This window comes from Phodopus roborovskii, unplaced genomic scaffold (genome assembly GCF_943737965.1).
Source record: "Phodopus roborovskii unplaced genomic scaffold, PHOROB, whole genome shotgun sequence".
NCBI classification, from domain to species: Eukaryota; Metazoa; Chordata; class Mammalia; order Rodentia; family Cricetidae; genus Phodopus; species Phodopus roborovskii.
Window position 1 is genome coordinate 25,409,638 of NW_026126482.1, and position 12,759 is coordinate 25,422,396.

At 40.3% G+C, this 12,759-nt stretch overlaps 1 protein-coding gene across 3 annotated transcripts in view; it reads right to left on the reverse strand.

Moving 5' to 3' along the window:
* The window catches only part of Fars2 (phenylalanyl-tRNA synthetase 2, mitochondrial), a 415,828-nt gene that overhangs the window by 327,235 nt on the left and 75,834 nt on the right, over positions 1-12,759 (reverse strand). The gene's annotated exons all lie outside the window — the stretch shown is intronic.

A 12,759-nucleotide genomic window follows, 5' to 3' on the forward strand; every position in this document is an offset into this window, starting at 1 on the left:
TGATCTCTCAACAGGCTCACTACTTTCCTAGTGATTGATAAACACATGTCCCTGATATCAAGTCCACACCACAGGAAGACAACTGAGAAAATCTATTCAAAGGCTGTTAAAATTTGAATATTCTCCCCAGAATTCCTGTTTAAATTTCACTGCCATCTAATAAGACTAAAATGTGGAAAGCACAAGGGCCATGCCTCTAGAACATGAGTGGGTTAATTAGGGTGGGAATGGGCTCCTCAGAAGAAGATAAACTCAAAGTTTGTCCTCTCTCTTCTGGCACAAGATGATCAAAGTAGAAGGACATGGCTTCAGGATCTTTGACCCCAAACTCCAGAGCTGTGAAAAACAAATTTCCTTTTATTATAAATTATTCAATCTGTGATATTCTTTTATACCAAGAAAAAAAATTACTCTAGCTTGTTGGTGTATACCTTTAATCCTACAGTCAGGAGGCAAAGGCAGGTGGATTTCTGTAAGTTTGAGGCTATCCTGGTCTGGCATAGCAAGTTCCAGGCAGGTCAAGGTTACACAGTAAGACCCTGTCTCAAAAGTTTAACTAATTAATTAAATAAGACAAACAAAACAGCTAACACAAAGCCTTAGTGTTTACTGCACTAATTCAAAAGAATACTGAAGGTGCTTATAGGTCACTAATTTCTAGGTGCCCCTCTCCTGCCATTTGAATTCTTTTCTTTGTACAAAAAAAAAAAAAAAAAGAGGACTTCACATGCTGCCTCGTTCAAATTTCATAAAGGAGAAAGCATTTTAAGCAACAAGCTCCTTTGTTACTACACTATCACACTAAAAGAATCTGTAGAAGGATCACGTGAAAGTTATTAGAGTCCATAGAGGTGGACTCACTCATTAAAGAGACTATATGTTCATATTAAGACCTCTGATGGGCAACAAGAGAAAATTACAGAAAATACCAACATTCGCCTTTCTAATCTCTACCCTCATAACTACAAAGTTCTCTTGCCTGTTTACAGAGAGTACCTTCCACCTTCTGAAATAACTCACAGAATAATAAAAAAGCCATTAACTATACCTTTGAAAAAACACTTTGAGTATGATCTTAGGAAATGGCTCAGTTGATAAAGTACCTGCCAGGCATCTAATAGAGCTCATGTTTGGATCCCCTGTGCCCATGTAAAAAGGTGGGCACAACAGCAAGCATCTGGAAAACCATCATTCGGTCAGGGGCTCATGAACCAGTCAGCCTAGCTGAACTGATGAGTTCCAAGTACACTGAAAGACCATGTCTGGAAAAATAAGGTGGAGAGGATGAGAGGCTTTGTCTCAAAAGCAAGGTGGAAAATGTCTGAGGGAAGTATCCAGTATTAACCTCTGGCTTCCACAGGTACCAAATGAATACATGCAAACAACCATGAAAAATACACATATATACGGATCTTTTGAATAAAGTACTACTTTAGATGGTAGAGTTTCGTTCAGTGATTAAAAAGAAAATAAAAATAAACCCAATGAAACAATGCTAACAGACTATGCCAAGAGTATGCAGGAATTATATTTATGAATGTAAGTCTTCTTGCTCTTATTGGTCATGACATTTAATCTAAAACGCTTTACATCATTCTGTCAGTGACTATTCCTCCCATAAAAGATTGTTTCTATTGTAGGACATGCACACAATAGCCTGAAATAGGACAGAATTTACTGGAAAGGGGGCACAAAGTTGACAGAAGATAGAGACTGACTTGGGAGTGGAGAAAGAAAAATGCATAACATTTAGTAACATTGTAGAATTTCCCAACCAGGAGCCATCTCAGCAGTCATGTAGGATAAATCATTGACTTTTCAGTTAAAATATAAATACTCAGGAATAGATGCCCAAAGTCTGTTACTATTAGTGGAAAGACTGGTCTCCTAACATTGTTAATTCTTTGCATCTAGAGCAATTTAAAAAGCAGCACTCAACCCTCATGTTGAGGGTTTTTTGTTTTTTTTGTTTTTTGGTTTTTTTTTTTTTGTGTGTGTGTGTGTGTGTGTGTGTGTGTGTGTGTATGTGTGTGTTTTGTTGGTTCGTTTTTTTTTTTTTGTTTGTTTGTTTTGTTTTGTTTTTTTAGTTGGGGAAAGGGAATAAAAAAAGGGGGAGGGAAGGAGGGAGGCCTGCTTATGGGGGCAGGACCAGCAGAAGAAAAGAGAGAGGCAGAAGGAGAGGTAGGGGAGGAGACAGAGAGACAAGCAGAGAGGCTGAGATGAACAGAGAGAGAGAGAGAGAGAGAGAGAGAGAAAGGGAGAGAGAAGGGAGGTGGACAGGGCCTATTTAAAAGGGAATATGAGATCGACAATTAATAAATGGGACCTCCTGAAAATTAGAAGCTTCTGTAAGGCAAAGGGCACAGTCAACAACACAAAACAGCAGCCCACAGAATGGAAAAACATATTCACCAAACCCACATCTGACAAAGGGCTGATTTCCAAAATATACAAAGAACTCAAGAAACTAGTTACCAAAACACCAAAAAATCCAATTAAAAAGTGGGGTACAGAACTGAATAGAGAATTCTCAATGGAGGAATCTAAAATGGCTGAAAGACACTTAAGAAAGTGTCCAAAATCCTTAGCCATCAGGAAAATGCAAATCAAAACAACTCTGAGATACTACCTTACTCCTGTCAGAATGGCTAAAATCAAACACACCAAAGACAGTTAATGCTAGGGAGGATGTGGAGAAAGGGGAACACTCCTCCCTGCTGGTAGGAGTGGAAACTCGTGCAGCCACTTTGGAAATTGGTATAGTGGTTCCTCAGGAAAATGGGAATTAGTCTACCTCAAGATCCAGTAATTCCAATCTTAGGCATATACCCAAAAGATTCACATTCATACAACAAGGACATCTGTTCAACCATGTTCATAGCAGCATTATTTGTAATAGCCAGAACCTGAAAGCAACCTAGATACTCCTCAACTGAAGAATGGATGGAGAAAATGTGGTGCATTTACACAATGGAGTACGACTCAGCTGAAAAACGCAATGGAATACTGAAATTCGCAGGGAACTGGATGGAACTAGAGGAAACCATCCTGAGTAAGGTAACCCAGTCACAAAAAGACAAACATGGTATGTACTGACTCATATGGATTTTAGACATAGAGCAAAGGTTTACCAGCCTATAATTCACACTGCTAGAAAAGCTAGGAAACAAGGAGGATCCTAAGAGAGACCTATATGGTCCCCTGAAGAAAAGGAAAAGAACAAGATCTCCAGAGCAAATTGGGAGCATGGAGGGAGGGGAGAGGGAGTTAGGAAAAAGGGGAGAAGAGGAGGAGAGATGTGGGGATGAAGGAACAGGAAGATTGAGACAGGGAAAGGATAGAGAAGAACAATGAAAGAGATACCATAATAGAGGAAGCCATTATAGATTTAAGGAGAAATCTGGCACTAGGGAAATGCCCAGAGATCTACAAGGATGAACCCAAATAAAATCTAAGCAATTGTGGAGAGGCTACCTTTAATGCCCGTCCACGATAATGAGATTGAAGACTATCTTACATGCCTTTCTAGAGCTTTTATCTAGTAGCTGATGGAAGCAAAAGCAGACGACCACAGCTAAACACTAGCCGAACTCCTGAAATCCAGTTACAGAGAGGGAAGAGTGATGAGCAAAGGGGTCAAGAACAAGCTGGAGAAACCCACAGAATCAACTGACCTGAACAAGGGGGAGCTCATGCACCCCAGTCTGAGAGCTGGGAAACCAACATAGGACCGACCCAGACCCCCTGAATGTGGATGTTAGTTAGGAGGACTGGGCAGTCTATGGGGCCTCTGGTAATGCATCAGTACTTATCACTAGTATACAAATAGACTTTGGGAGCCCATCCTACACAGAGAGATACTTTCTCAGCCTAGACACATGGGGGAGGGCCTAGGCCCTGCTCCAAGTGATATGACAGACTGTGAAGACTCCTTCCCCATGGAAGGCCTCACCATTCCTGGGGAGCAGAAAGGGGATGGAATGGGCTTTGGTAAGAGTGATGGGGAGGATGGGAGGGTGAGGGAACTGGGATTGACATGTAAAACAAAACTGGTTCAATTTTAAATTTAAAAAAGGGGGAAAAGGGAGGGGGTGTACTGAATGTGCAGTGGTTGTGCTCTTAGTGGCTGCAGGAGAGCATGTATCCTGTCAGAACCACAATAGCAAGGCAGTACAGATGCCGAATTCTAACAAAGTCAACAAAAGCGGTTTTGAATCCCTCAGGGACCATATTAACCAGGGTAACTAGAGATCAAAGTCAAAAATTCAGAAACTTAGGTCATTCAATTGTTTTTAATTTTGAACTCTCATTATGAGATAATTTAAAATGTATAACTTGGTTACTTTCCTCCAATTCCACCAAGGATACATAACTCCATGGCCCACCAAAAGCCTACCTCACAGGTAGCTGAGCAGCACAACTAACAGACTCAAAATTCCGAGAGGAAAGAACTTCCTAGAAGCCTGTCCCAAGAACTATCATGGTGGAGAAGCTTTCAGAGATGCCTAGGAACACTCAGGATTTATGCACATGGCATTGTTTTGTCAGAGATATTTCTGGTGTTTTTGGCTGAGCTTCACCTGAAATCTGTCTTCCTTTCTACGTTGTTCAGTAATTTGTCCCTGAAGTAGATATGAACTTTGCACATGCAGGGTTGTACATCCCAGTACAAAGCCCTGCTGTTACACTGGTAGTTACCAGCTCAGTAGTCTTGGCAAGGCGTAAGAAAATGTTTCTTTCTTACACAGGCATATGCTGGTATACAAAGTTCAGGGTTTCTTCAAAGGGTACCTCTAGACAGTTATTCATGATTGCCAACTGTGTTTTACTTTATCGATGTCTCAAATCACACACGAAAAGCCTTTCCAGGTTCCCATAGAAGAACCCTATCTTAACAGCATGTAATGATCTTCTCACATGTCAAGCTAGTCCATGAAAGTGTAATTATTTCCATCCTCATTTTCTAACTTTTGGTCCATCTGCTCAACTCTAATTTATGTCCATACTCTCATTTTGATACCCAAACAATAATTCATTCTTTCTATTACCATCTCCTTTCAAGCAGGACAAATTACTGGGATTGCTTTTTGGCTTTTATGAATTGAAATCCTTCCCTCTGCCTCTACCATATTTCTCCATGAGAAATATGTCATTTAAAAATGCAGGAGGTCCAGGAAGGCATCCTAAGACTGTGTAGTTCTACTGATGCAGGGTATTTGCACAGCACCTAGCCACAGCATTGGGTAAGAATAAGGAAACTACAGCCAGTACACATGCAGTAAGTTAACCTAAGTGTCTTTGCCCACCCATTAAACAAAGTTCAGAACTCTAGCAATTTAAGTACTTTTCAAAGGCCCAAGTCTCTTCAGTATAGTCCCTTCCCTTAACTTTAGTTTTACCCAAATAATTTAGGCCAAAGAGTGCACTGAATAATTAAACCAAATAAAATTCATAATCTTCAATGTAAGAAATGGAATATTTAAATAAATGAACAAAACAATCTGAACCAAAGGGCGAATTGTCCTAAAGCTCGTTTTTGTACATAAAACTTCCCAAAACACAGCAAAGGGCATTTTTCAGATTGACTTTTTCAATACATACATCCCCCATGATACAAATAACCTCCAGCAAGATCTGGTCCTTTATGAAAAATATTTGCTAGCCCCTATTTTAACTTAACTCACTGAAAAGTTTGTTTTGCACTGTTACTACAATCCCTTTACTTAAAAATAAATGTAAACTATACAAACACAGAAAGTAGAAAAAGTATCAGTGCATGGATTAAGTATTGACATTAATACAAAGGACAACGGATGGCATCTAAAGGAAAGCTGGCAACTTTACAGAAATATTCATGTGGTTCAATCCTTAAGTCCTTTTCTTAGGTTCTTCATCATAAAACGGAGAGACAAAAATACACACATCTCATAGAAAGAGAATTATTCCAGACCCTGTTCATAAAGTACTTTATTCATTACCCAATGAGCTGAAGTCAAACTGACCCAGAGACTTCTAGATTTCTGAGACACAGAAAACAGCCATGCTGTTCACTGAGACAGGAGATTTTGTTTGTTCAGATGATTTTCTGTATGCTGGCAGGATGCAGAGGGACTTCCCATGAAATTATAAATGAGCTTGTTGTGCTGCTATTTCTACAAAACAGTAAGAGATGTTGGGCAAAACTAAGTTAAGAGATTAGTTCTAGCAATGTTGACCTTGGAGCTGGAGAGATGTTTCAACACAAAAAGGCACTGTTTCCAACCTAAATAACCTGAGCCATCACCAGGACTCATGTGATGAAAGGAAAGTACAGACTCCCAAATTTGGCCTCTGATTTCTACACAGGTATCACAGCACAAACATGACCCACAATGCACATACATGCAAACACACTAAAGTAAATACATGTAAAAATGAGGGGGTGGAGTGCTGGAGGGATAGCTCAGAGGCTCAGACTGTTTGCTGCTCTTCCAAAGAACCAGATCTCTCCACCCATGACAGACAGCATGTAACAGCCTGTATGTAACTCCAACTCCAGTGAAACTGATATCCTTGTCTGGCCTCTAAAGGCACCTACATACAAGTAGCATACACTTACACAGACACATACACAAATGAAAATAAATCTTTAATTTTTTTAAATGTAAAACTTGGACAGTAGTGATAAACAAAAGTAAGCAATGTAGAAACTGGGGAATTTTATACACAAAGCAATCAAAAACAATTCTTGGAGGGCATAAAGTCAACTCTATATTCCTATTACTCAAGAGGCTAAGGCAGGAGCTTCTCAAATTAAAGACTACTGGGGATATGAAGCAAGACTGTAATAAGTGGGCAAAACCTTGATTCCTAAGATTATATCTTAATATATAAACTAGCTTCTCCAGCATCATGTGCACTGTAGCCTTCAGAAAAATAGAAAAAAAAAAATGCAGTCTGAAAGACCTTCAGAAGTCATTCAGTCCAAAACTCAGATTCTATACATTATTAGGACATGCAGGCAACTAGTCAAGTAATCTGAGTAGACAGCTGTGGTGGTTTGATAAAAATGGGCCCGATAGACTCATATATTTGAATGCTTAGTCATCAGGGAGGGAGAACTCTTTGAAAGGATTAGAAGGATTAGGAGGTATGGTCTTGTTAGAGGGAGTGTCACTGGGGGGGGGTGGGCTTTAAGGTTTAAAATAGCTCAAACCAGGCAGCCTGAGGATAAGGATATTGCTCTCAGCTACAGTTCCAGTGCCATGCAGGTCACCATGCTCCCTGCCTTGATGATAGTGAACTAACCCTTTGAAACTGGAAGCTAATCCCCAATTAAATGCTCTCTTTTATAAGAGTTGCCTTGGTCCTGGTGTCTCTTCACAGCAATGGAGCAGTAACCAAGACAATGATTTATCCCAATGAGCTGATTCCCAGGTAAAAGTCCTTTCTGGTTCATGTTATTACAGTCTCTGTCTTCTGACACCACTGTTTACTAACAGAATAAACTTGATCTTATCATCCTCAGGCAAGAGGATCCTGTTAGATCACTGTTAGAACTGAATGAATTAATAGACAGAGGACCCTACAATGGTACCTGGACCATACAAAACTCTCAATAAATGGCAGCTATAACTGATACTTAGCCAAGTATATTGGACATCTACTCCCTGATGCAACAAAGGCTAAGACAGCAAAGACAACAGGAATCTAAGCCTCCACAAAGGGATGCTAACTACCTCTTCTACATGGAGTTGAGGGGGGGTTTTACAATTGAAAGACCCTCAGAGCATGGACCTTCACATTCCCACTCAGGAAAGGCGACACCCCAAATCACTCACAAGAAGTGGTCTTGATGTAAAAGCCTGTGGTCTTTTATATTTCAAGTGCACTGGGGTTCACAGTCATGCGCCACGCAGGGGTAGAGGACTGAGGACCCTGTGTACAGAACCAACACAGCTTTTATAGGGTTACAACAAAGCCTGCACATCGTAAACCAATCATTTCATAGTGTTCAGAGCCCACATGGTGCAGGCCAATGAATTTAAACCCTCCAATCCCATGCTGTATGGACCAATCAGTTTTCTATAGCTCCAGAGGTCTGCATTTGCTCGGGCTCCTGGGTGGGGTGACAAAGCTCATTTCCTGTTATCTTAAAAGGCCAGAATCAAGTACTCACAGGTCCTGTCATAAACACCAAAGAATGTGACTTTTTGCCTACTTACTGCAAGGGGACAGGGTCTGGAATTTAAGGTATGTAGGGCTTTTCTAAACTTGTAGCTTCCTGTGGTCATTGGAGAGTTGGGCTGTATTTTTCCATCCTTACAACAACTTCACGCATATGTCAGGAGAACTTATTAGCAGCCTTACATATCATCCTCTCAAGTAGCCACTCTTCATGATTCCTTCTATCTTTTGCAGTGTGTGAGTAATAAGGAACAAGGTACACTCAGGGAATTTCCATATTTAGAAGGCTGAGGCAAGGAGATTATCATGACTTCAAGGCAAGGCCATCCTGGGCTGCACAGACACACTGCACAAAAAATACAGAAGGAAGAACCCAAAGCTTCAATTTTATAGCATGGGTTACACCTCAATTTCAAAGGTTGTTTTAGAACATTGGCCATATTAATAATACTAGAAACTTTCTTAGCCGGGAGTTGGTGGAGCCCGCCTTTAATCCCAGCACTCGGGGGACAGAGGCAGGTAGATCTCTATGAGTTCGAGGCCAGCCTGGTCTAGAGAGCTAGTTCCAGGGCAGGCTCCAAAGCAATACAGAAAAAAACAAAATGATGATGATGATGATGATAATGATAGAAACTTTACCACCACAGATATAGCACAGTGACTAAACTAATAAAACAGTAATTGATATAAAGTTTACTAGGGACTTATTATTTAAATTTTACTTATTTTTTAATTGTGTGTGTGTGTGTGCACGCATGCACATGAGCATGAATGCAGGCACCAGGGGCAGCCAGAAGAGTGTCAGATCCCCTGAAGTTGGAGTTACAGAAATTGTGAACCATCCAATGTGTGTGCTAGGAATTGAACTTGGATTCTCAGTAATAAGCATAACACATGCCCTTAACAGCTAAGCCTTCTCTCTAACCCTAATATGAACTTTATAATGGGTCCAACAGTCATCTCTCAATCTCCCTCACTCTTGTGGAAAATCTAAGCACTTCATGAACTTATTGGAATGATGGCTTCTCTCAACTACAACTGCCTTGCTGAAAAGGAACAATGATGAGTAACCACACCCCACATAAGGTCACTACTGTGCAAAAGCCTTCAGACATGCTATAATGACAGATATATCATCTATATGGTAAAAAATATATATATAAAATTTGACTATTTCAAAATACATACATACATTTTACTCTACTAGTTTCCATTTTGACTCAAAAAGGATCACATCAAGAGAGCATGTTTTGCATCCTGCTGACAAGGATGAATAACAAAAAATCTCTAAGCAGGCAGTTTCCTCTATTACCTGTGAGAGAGTTATTGGTACAGCTTTCTAGGAAGCAATTCAGCACTATCATGAAATTTAATACTGTTCACACTCTTTGGCATAGTAATGGAAGCTATCGTAAGAAAACAAAAAGGCAAAAGTTAAAAATGCAATTTTATTTAATGACATTTCTATTAGAAAATGGTTAAAAACAATATGAGTATCCTAAAACAAAAACTAATTAAGCAAATGTCATGTAGCCATTAAATATAACAAATTTTGGAAAGAATCCTAAAGATGAAAGAATATACTAATAATAATTTAGGTTATATAATTGTGTGCATAAAACCTTACCTATACAAATACATGCTTACTATGGATACAGTGTTCTGCTTGCATGCCAGAAGAGGGCACCATATCTTTCATTACAGATGATTGTGAGCCTTATGGTTGCTGGGAATTGAATGCAGGACCTCTAGAAGGGCAGCCTGTGTTTTTAACCTCTGAGCCATCTCTCCAACCCCAAATAGCCAGATGGTAGTGGCTCATGCCTTTAATCCCAGCACTTGGGAGGGAGAAGCAGGTGAATCTCTGTGAGTTCAGGGCCAGCCTGGTTCCAGAGCAAGTTCCACAACAGCCAAATCTATACTCAGAAACCCTGTCTCAAGAATAACTAAATAAACAAATAAATAAATAATTGAATCAAATATATGGTTTGCATTTGTTACCTATAACACTGCATGCTACACATAGAAGCCATGGGAAACCATAGAAGTCTGGTCTACAGAACAAATTCCACAACAAATAAGGCTACACTGAGAAACCCTGTCTCAAAATAAATAAACAAACAAACAAACAAATAAACCAAATGTATGGTTTACATTGGTTATCTATAACACTGCATACTAGACATAGAAGCCATGGGAAGAACTGTAGGAAAAGTTTAATAACAGTTACCACTGTTTTTTATTCTATTTTATACTTTTATTAAATTTTTCTAAATACATGTGGATTGTATTTTAAAGTTTATTTTGAAAACATAGCTATTACAAGAAAACCTTCTTTGAAACTGTCCAGTTGCGTTTTAGACGTTGTGTGGCTGCATTAAACAGGACTGTCAGTGTAAACACAGCCTTGGCAACACCACTGCATGTGATGCCCGTCTTCACCATCATTTCTTATGAGAAGAAAAGCAGACCAATTGTGTGGAAAACTTTATACATGCCCAATGTTCTCTGTTCAGCCATAAATCAGCTGTCATAATCAAGACAGCAGTTATCCAGTGGCACTTGTTGAGAAGTAAATTTTAGGGAACTGATCCAATTCTAACCATGTTTCTCAATTATGCTCATGAAAGAAACCTTTAATTTGTGTGAAAATTCAAATGCTATGAGGCATCTTAGTAAAGAAGGAAACACTTCTTGTAAGGAAAAGATTCATGAAAACAAGAATGAAATAAGGCAGCCCTGCTAGCCAACATGTTCCTGATGGGGGGTTGCTGGGGCATGGTGAGGAAGTAGGCCATGTCATAATCTAGCAGGACTTTTTTTCTTTTCTTTCTTTTTGTTTGTTATTGTTGTTGTTGTTTTCAAGACAATGTTTCTCTGTGTAACAGCTCTAGCTGTCCTGGAACTTGCTTTGTAGACCAAGCTGGCCTTGAACTCACATCTGGATCTAGAGGTTGTTAATATTGCCTCACTGTGTGGAGCATCAGTAACCAGAACTGTGAAGGCTGGGGATGCTAGGAATCTATAGCAAGCCTACCATTTCATTTTGCTTTTGCATCTGTGCAGACCTGTTCTTCAGGAGTCAAGATTCCTTGCCTACTAGGCCATCTTATTAAGATGTTTCACTGTTGAGAAATCAAATACCAAGACATCACTTTTCACAATAAGCAGAAAAGTGGGCAGAAAGCAGAGCTATCTAAGAGCTACTTTCACTTTCCCAGGCCTAGCTTAGCTCCTGGAGCTCTTACAGAACACCACTGAAAAGATATGCAAATATGCACTCCAGCAGCCCTATGGGTTCATATGTAAATAACAAAGCCTAAATAAGCTACATACTGCTTTCAGAAATCTTGATGTGGGTTTTCTGTATAATCTTCTGCCAACTTGACTTAGTTTTGCCTGCAGCACTGGCATAAAACTATAATCAGCTCCTCCAGGCTACTCCTTACTCACCTCCCCCCACTGACAGTGCATCCTGTATTATAAGTTGTCATGAGTAATAAACCACTCATTGAACAATTCCAATTCTTCAGTTCCCAACACTACCAATGCAGCCAATATCTTTACCTATCAGCTATATAATCCTTTTCTGTCCTCACTGTTCTCAGTAATCACTGCCACTGTAAAACACTCCACAGTCTGTCCATTCTCAGTTGTCTCACTGCAGTGCTGCTGTACTGAGGACATCTCACAGCCAGTTTGTAACAACTCTATTCGTGGTAGTGGTGGTGGTGGCAGTGATGGTGGTGGTGGTGGTGGTGATGGTGGTGATGGTAGTGGTGGTGGTGGTGATGGTGATGATGGTGTTGATGGTAGTGGTGATGGTGGTGGTGATGTTGGTGGTGGCAGTGATGGTGGTGGTGATGGTGGTGATGGTGGTGGTGGTGGTGATGGTGGTTATGATGAGAGTGGTGATGGTGGTGATGGTGGCAGTAGTGGTGGTGGTGATGGTGGTGGTGATGGTGGTGATGGTGGTGGTGATGGTGGTGATGGTGGTGGTGATGGTGGTGATGGTGGTGGTGATGGTGGTGGTGTGGTGGTGATGGTAGTGGTGATGGTGGTGGTGATGTTGGTGGTGGTGGTGATGGTGATGGTGGTGGTGGTGCTTCTGCTGCTGCTGCTGCCAGATTTTCCCAGTTCCCTTTTTTACTACTTCCTCTTTGCCAACTCCTTCACCATTTTAATAGTGCAATTAATTCAAAGTCATAGAGAGGAAAAAAAAAAAAACAGCAGAGACTGCTATGACCCATTCCACACTAAAATTCATAAGTCGAATCAGTTCAAATTTTGTACCCAAGTAAGTTTTGGTACCTATTTATAAAGGGAAACAAATTTTTCTCCAGGGCTTTACTCAGACCTGATAATTACAAATAAGAGGCCATGGGCTCAGGTTTCCTTGGTCCTAAGTCCACTGCTTGCTGTTAGCCAGAACCCAATGAAGCCCTTCTCTCAGCTTTAATCTTTGTACTCTTAACAATGGAGAAAACATGAGGGTCTTCTAAACACATGTGACCACATCGATTTTCTGCTGAGAAACCTGTCACAGTCCCAATACTGAGTCAAGGCTTCCTATGGCCAAGTCCCAAGCTACTG